This window comes from Echinops telfairi, unplaced genomic scaffold, assembly GCF_000313985.2.
Source record: "Echinops telfairi isolate 266 unplaced genomic scaffold, ASM31398v2 ScPeMD7_7420;HRSCAF=8458, whole genome shotgun sequence".
NCBI classification, from domain to species: domain Eukaryota; kingdom Metazoa; phylum Chordata; class Mammalia; order Afrosoricida; family Tenrecidae; genus Echinops; species Echinops telfairi.
Genome location: NW_022111320.1, coordinates 37845655 through 37852709, shown reverse-complemented (window position 1 = coordinate 37852709; position 7055 = coordinate 37845655). Strand labels below are relative to the sequence as shown.

The following is a 7055-nucleotide window of genomic DNA, read 5'->3' as shown; positions in this document are numbered from 1 at the left end:
GAAGTGTCAAAGGGATCAGGTGTCAGGCATCAAAGACCAAAAATCATATCATAATGATTCTTTTAAAGAAAAAATTTTAAATAGCAATATAAATTTCATTCCACTGAACTACCGTCTCAGTTTAAAGAGTTGATCATGGTTAGTCAGTTCATTTTTGTCCGGTGTTTGGACAGCAAAAATGATCCTGTGTTACACATTCTTGAAAATGAAACATTCACAATCCTAGTGCTGATTATGCATGATAGTCTCCTTTCATTGAATTTCTCTCTATATGGTTTTTTTTTAAAGGCCAATTATTCCATAGAAATTATTTATTAAAAATTGAAGAAAATCTAATTGTTTGCATTTACTTATCATCATAAAATTTTCATTTATCAAGTTCAATTATGTTACCACATTACTGGGCATATAAATTCTTTCACTATACTGTACTAAATTATGGCTTATAAAGACTGAGACTAAACATGTCAGACATAGAGTAGGGGAGGAGACTTCAAAAAGTTTGTGGAAAATTAAATGAAAAGATTTTGTGGATTTTTTCCCGCAAGCTCTTTGAAGTCCACTCATGCTTTCATTACATATAGTCCAAATGCTTTATAGCTCTGACATGTTCTTCCTGTTTTATTCATATTCCTTGAAATTTTAAATAATTTAATTTTTAAATTGTCAGCTCTATATTATCTTCAATTTTCAAATTGGAGTTATTTCCCTCTTATTTAAGGTTTCAACCTATATTCTTTTTCCTATTCGTGGAGAAACAAAGAACTAGGAATCTATTCTGTGCTCAGAGGGCTCTGCAGATAGTAAGATGGCTAACGCGGGCTTTTCTGTGGAACTCTACACACATACTTATTCAAATTACCACTGTGATTTAGCATTATTGTTTTGCCTTTCTGGTTCATTTCCACTTTCTGGCTGAGCCTGGTAGTGACAAAAGAAAAGTATGAAAGAGAGTCTCATTACACTCAAACTATGTTCCTACATCTATCATCAAATTAAGAATCATCTTAGATTAACCCCTTTGACTATCATATGCTAACTGATTTCCAAATCTATTTTTCTCATAGGCAGTAAAACATATGATTCTTACTAAAGGTGTAAGTACCTATTATCAATTGAGTTACCAATTAATACATATAATAATGACCAAGACATGTTTAAGAAAGCATTCTTCCTAACACGTGAGTTCTACACTTGTGAAGATGCACAATGCTGCCTCCCAGGAGACTAGAATAAATAAGTGAGATGGAATGATCGCTAACAGTTAAACCACATGACCGTTTTCTTCCAGCCTCTGAGGACAGCCATGACAGTACAGTAGAGCTTTTTTTGTAATGAATTTTCATGTAACCGCTGCTGTTTTCCTGACAACTGGTTCAAAGTTACTGCAACGTATTGAATTTATCGTTTCACTTTAGTGTAGTCCAACATAAGGCAAATTCAGTGGTCTATAAACTGGCTGTGGGAGATCTGAGGAGTCCATTCAAAGCACCATAAAAAATATATCATTATAATATAAGCAGTGTGCAATGGGACTCCATCTAGAACTGCGTTTGGTAAATGTGTTCTCTAAAGGGCTAGATGGTAATTTTTAAAGTTCTTGCAGCCCATAGGATCTCTGTCATAGCTAACTAACCCAGCACAACGATCTGACTCTGAGAATAGCCACAAATAACATATCAGTGTTTAAGTAGGACTATCTGCTAAAAAACTGCTTACAATAATAGTGGCGGTTGAATGTGACTTAAAGGCTGTAGCTTACCAACTTCTGTGGTAGATTCTTGAGCACTATATGGCATTAGGGACTATGGCCTTAAATTTAACATTCTACTGTGCATACATTAGATGTTAATATGTATTTATATATTATGTACTTATATAATATATAAAAGATTATGTTTATATATCGATATTTATTTATAGAATATATTCCAATGCATTTAACTTCTTATATAAATGTAATACGCTTTCCATTTTATTATATAAACCTTATATATAAATATATAATCTTACATATTTACATATTACACAGTATATTAGACATAATAAGTGTACACATATTTATCATTATATAGTTTTAAGAGATGAATGGTCCTGGTAATTATGAGGGACTTTCAAAAATTTTGTGAAAAACATGGAATTAAACAATAACATTTTTCTGGGAACATTTTGAAGTTCCCCTTGTATGTCCACACAAAAATCCAATCATGGACAGATCTATAAATATTCTTGTTACACCGCCCCCCCCTACACACACACACACACACACACACACACACACTCAGATTTGATACAATAACTTATTTGATGCTTTTGTTTCAGTGATTTAGATTTGACATTCAAAAATTCATGAACAGAAGCCTGGTCCTGCTACTTTCTAGCTCTGTGAAAGCAAGCGCTGCTATGGAAGCTTACCTGCTCTATTGTTAAATGGGGCTGCATTTCTACACTGCTTTGCTCTCCTCGCCTCTATAAGCAAACCTTTAAGGTCAACCTAGCCTAGTCCTAAGTCATCCAGTCTGTAACTGAACCCTTCATAAGGAAGAGTTTCATCCAACCCCATTGTCATGTGGTAGACTGCTCTAAATTGTAACGATGTCTACAAAGCTAGAACGTGGTAGCCCCGTCTGCTTCCCCATGACCTCCTGCAATGGACATCCACAGTATTCTACAGTGGTCCACCCTGGAAACAACCACTCCTCCTCAGCTTTCTCAGATTATATCCTTATATACTTCACACTGCTGTGGACAATAAAGAGGCACCTAGAATAAATTTTAGCAGGAGGAAGAAAGAAATTTAGTGCCAGACATGTTTATTCTAGGGAAAAGGGAGGAAGATTAGCAGATCAGAAACCGAAGAAAGAGGAGAGGAGACAGATATAGAGAAAAAGTAGGAAGAAGAAAAAGAACAATAATTAGAATGAGAAGTTCTTATAACTGAATTTCATAAATTGTTTCTCGAGCATCTGGTTCTTTTGCTATGCAACTCAGAGACAGACTGGAGAGATATTCATATCTCTCCACTCTCTCGTCTCCCATACATCCCTCACTTTCCACCATCAGAACATGTAAAGTGTCTCGCTCTTACTATGCAGAGCAAAATTTACTCTCTACTTTCAAACTCCTTTTATATAGGCTATAAGCATTCCTTTTAAACACAGGGATGCCTCTTACCATATTTTCACCCATCCTGTTTCAGACAGCAATGTGCACTGGTTAAAGGAAAGTAGAGGAAATGCATCTGATCTTCAAAGTCAAGGTTCTTGGATTGCACAAGGTGGGTTTTGGAGCTTGCAATCACACACCATAAAGGCAATAGGGCACACAAGCTCCACAACAAAGAGAAAGACTGAGAAAAAACTGGATTATGTAAGAGTCATTTTTCTCACTTCAAAAAATATTCTCTGGGCTGAGGTTGAGCACAGAGAGAGATGCTATTGTTGTTAGGTGTGGTGAGGCTGGTTCTGATTCACAATGACCTCATGTGCAACAGAACCAACACTGCCCGGTCCTGCACCCTCTTCAAAAGCATTGCTATGATTGAACCTATTGTTGTAGCCTCATTTGGCTATTGAATCATAGCAGAAGACAAAGAAGAGTCAAAGTGCGTAAGAAGCTAACAGAATGACCACATTTGGGTTTTTGTTTTGCTTTGTTTTGGAAAAATAAAGAAAAGGAAACTTGTTCCAGTTATACTCCCCGTCTCCACACTTGCCAACAGAAACAGCCAGGGAAGAGCAAGATACTAGCGTTTTCTTTTGCACAGGACTGTTCTGAAGCAAAACCCATTATTTGCATAAAGAGTGGAATGTTCAACCAGGTCGGCCCTGATTCACTCTCAGAGAAATCCAGAAAGTTCCAGCATTCAGTAGAAGAGTGTATCATGTATCCCAGAGAAGTACCAAAGCTATTATGGCTTTAGAGCGGACCCCCAACTTCCCAAGGACTCAGCGTTTATGAATGTTATGAACAAATTTCAAGATTCAGAATGATATATGGAAACCAAATAACCTACAGAGGTTCTATGGCTGGTTTTTGTTTTTTGAGTCGCTACAAGGCATAGATGGTAATTTAAATTGTAATAAATATAACAAAAATTAGCTGTACTAACAACCTTGTCAGTGCTCAACAGCCACATGGGGTCACTGGCTGCCCAGTTAAACAAAGCACATATAGAATGTTGCGAACTTGCTAGAAAGTCCTCTTGGGCAGTGCTGCTTTAGAACCAGGGGCTCCAAAGGCAGCTCAACCCGATGGAAAACCAGTGTTGTATGGAATAGGCAACAGGACATTCCTGCTCTGGTCATCCTACAAGGAAATGGAATAAAGACCAGATAGCTCCTCCCATGTCCTTCTCCAGCAGTTACATACAATCTCCAAACATGGAGTCTCTGAGGTAACTTACATGGCAATTCTATCACGAGAATTACATTTTCACCACACACAGAACAGAGGTTCAAATAGCGCCTGAATTCAGTTTACACAAAACACATGGGACTTTTCCTCATGTACAGAGTCCTAGCGTTAACTTTTCATCTACATCACAATCCCGGAGATACAATAGCCTGCATAACTATTACGTGAAAGTGAACACAGCAATGTTTTTTTCTTTTCAATAGATGCTCTTTGGCAGAACTGAAAAGACAGTGCAGAGAATTCTCATAAACCCCTCTCCCTTGCAATTTCCCCCTTTTTAGTAATACTTTGTGTTCATGTGGTATGTTGGCTCTAATAAATCAATATTGAGACATTATTATAAACCAGTCCATGGTTTAAAACAAGCTTCCCTCTGTTTTGTACAATTCTATGGGTTTTGAAAAATACATAACGTCAAATATCCACCATTACAGTATCATTGTCAGCATGTCATAGCTCTAAACACTTACTTTACTGATTGTATTTGAGCTTATATTCTGAGCACTAGGTTGGTGGACGGCTATGGTTTACAGTAAGAGCTTGAAAGCCATTTCTGGTTCTGCCTATAGATTGAATTTACTGGGTTTTTCTGACCAGCAAAGTGAAACACTTTGTCTTAAGGCGGATTATATTTGAAAATGTATATCTGCGATTCCCCTGGCCAGCACAGGGAGGGGCAGCTTCACCCTTGGGGATTTCCCCAGGTGTGCCCTTGATGGAAATTGGGATATTCGGGATTAGTCACTGACAGCCTTGGTCAAAGGGGCCCTTACTAATCTTACGAACTTTCCTAATCTACCCTAATGTCCTAGTCTGCTCCCCTTCCCACTTCTGGGGTCCTGTCTGCATGTGTGATGCATCAGTCAGCTGCCCGGGACAACTTTCTTGTACTCTAGGTCCTAGGCAAGGGCCCCCTTCTGTGAATGCTTGGACAGCAATGTGACCTCCTGCGGATGGCCGCCCTAATCCAAATGACTTGTCTTTGTCTCATCCTTGTCTGTGGGGGTCTATTTCCCCCTAGCACATTACACACCACTTCTGCCAAATCCCATACTCCTGGCGATCGCTCATCTTTTCCCTAGCGCTACAGCTCCATCCTCAAGAATGTTGAGATCATAGGAATGTAGTCATTTCAGAACGGCTTCTTTCCCTGAGTTATAGACGTCAGTCCCCCCATCTTTTCATGGGTTTGCAGCTTGTTGTTTTTCAGTGTTGAGTAGTATTCCATTTTCTGGATATACCACTGTTTGTTCAACCATTCACCTACTATGGGATGTCTTGGTTCTTCATTCTTGGGTAATAATGTATAAAATGGCTATACATATTTATATGCAGGTATTTGTATGCAAATATGTTTTCAACTCATTTGGGTAAATATGTATGAGTGTGAATGTTAGATCATATACTAAGAGTATGTTTGTCTTTGTAAAAAAATAAAAGGTGTCAAATAATCATCCGAATGTGTCAGTACCATGCTTTATTTCCATAAACAATGACTGAGCATTCCTACTGCTTCACGTCCATACTAGAATTTGTTACTGCTATATATTTGGATTGTAACTATTCAAATTTGTATGTAGCAATATCTCCCAAATGCTTGAATTTTTCTATTACTACTATCTATAGGGAATGTCGATCCTAGTTTGTAGATGGTATTCAAAATTGGTCGTTCTTTTAATGTTTGCTCTCTAGATCCACTTTCAAATAACACATGACAGGGCATATATCCCACAGTTGGAAAAATGCCCATATCTCAATACAATGAAGATAATTTTGAAAATAAGCAACTACTAAGAACAGAGACCTTAAGGTCCTCTATGTCCCAGAATTCAGTATTCCTTCAATACAGCAGTTCCTCAGAAAGGTGTGCGAATTCCAAACTGCAGAATCCAGGAGCTTCTTGCACCCACTGGCAGGACCAGAATTGGCAGCAGCTGCGCTGTCAAATTCACACTAATCAGTTAACAGTTGTCCAAATCAAATTGCAGCCAAGGTTGTTAGAGTCACTGATAAAATAAACAGTTGCTGAGAGCAGGATGGTGCAAGCTGGCAGCAGCATGTTAGCAGCTGGAATTTGGGGCGTAAAGATGCCCAGGAAGTGAGAGGCCAATCGAGACCTCTGCGACCTACCCATTTGCACACTCCAGTGTAACTAACTCACTAGCCTTGTTGTCTCTCTGTCTCTACAAGTGGAAGATCTTCACTGCAGTTAGAAATGGTGAAGAACAGGAAATCAATAGATACGCCTAAAAGACATTTTTCCTGGGGTATAGCTCACATTGTGAGGGTAAGAGGTATTCATAGAAATAAACAGTAAGTCTCTGAATCCACTGACTTGTAGAATTGAGTTGTTAAAGCTATGATGATAATTTTTTTAAAAAGTGTTGTTATCTAACCAGGAGGCAAAACTACTACTGATGAATGGGAAGTCTTGAATTCCCAGAAATGCCTACCTACTTCAGAGGAAGTAAGCAACACTCAATGTCACCGATTTAATGTCATTAGTCACTGAGTAGGCAAGAAACACACAAACCAGTAGGCAAAAGTAAAATGACTGCATCCCAACTAGCTCTTTCTTCCCTCTTCTCTACTAGTAGGTCTTGCTAAACACTGAGCTCGCTCATGAGGCTATACAACCA

General features: G+C 38.3%; 1 protein-coding gene across 5 annotated transcripts in view; it reads right to left on the bottom strand.

Moving 5' to 3' along the window:
* ZNF385D (zinc finger protein 385D) overlaps positions 1–7055 on the bottom strand; it is an 849687-nt gene that overhangs the window by 248437 nt on the left and 594195 nt on the right. The window lies entirely within an intron of this gene.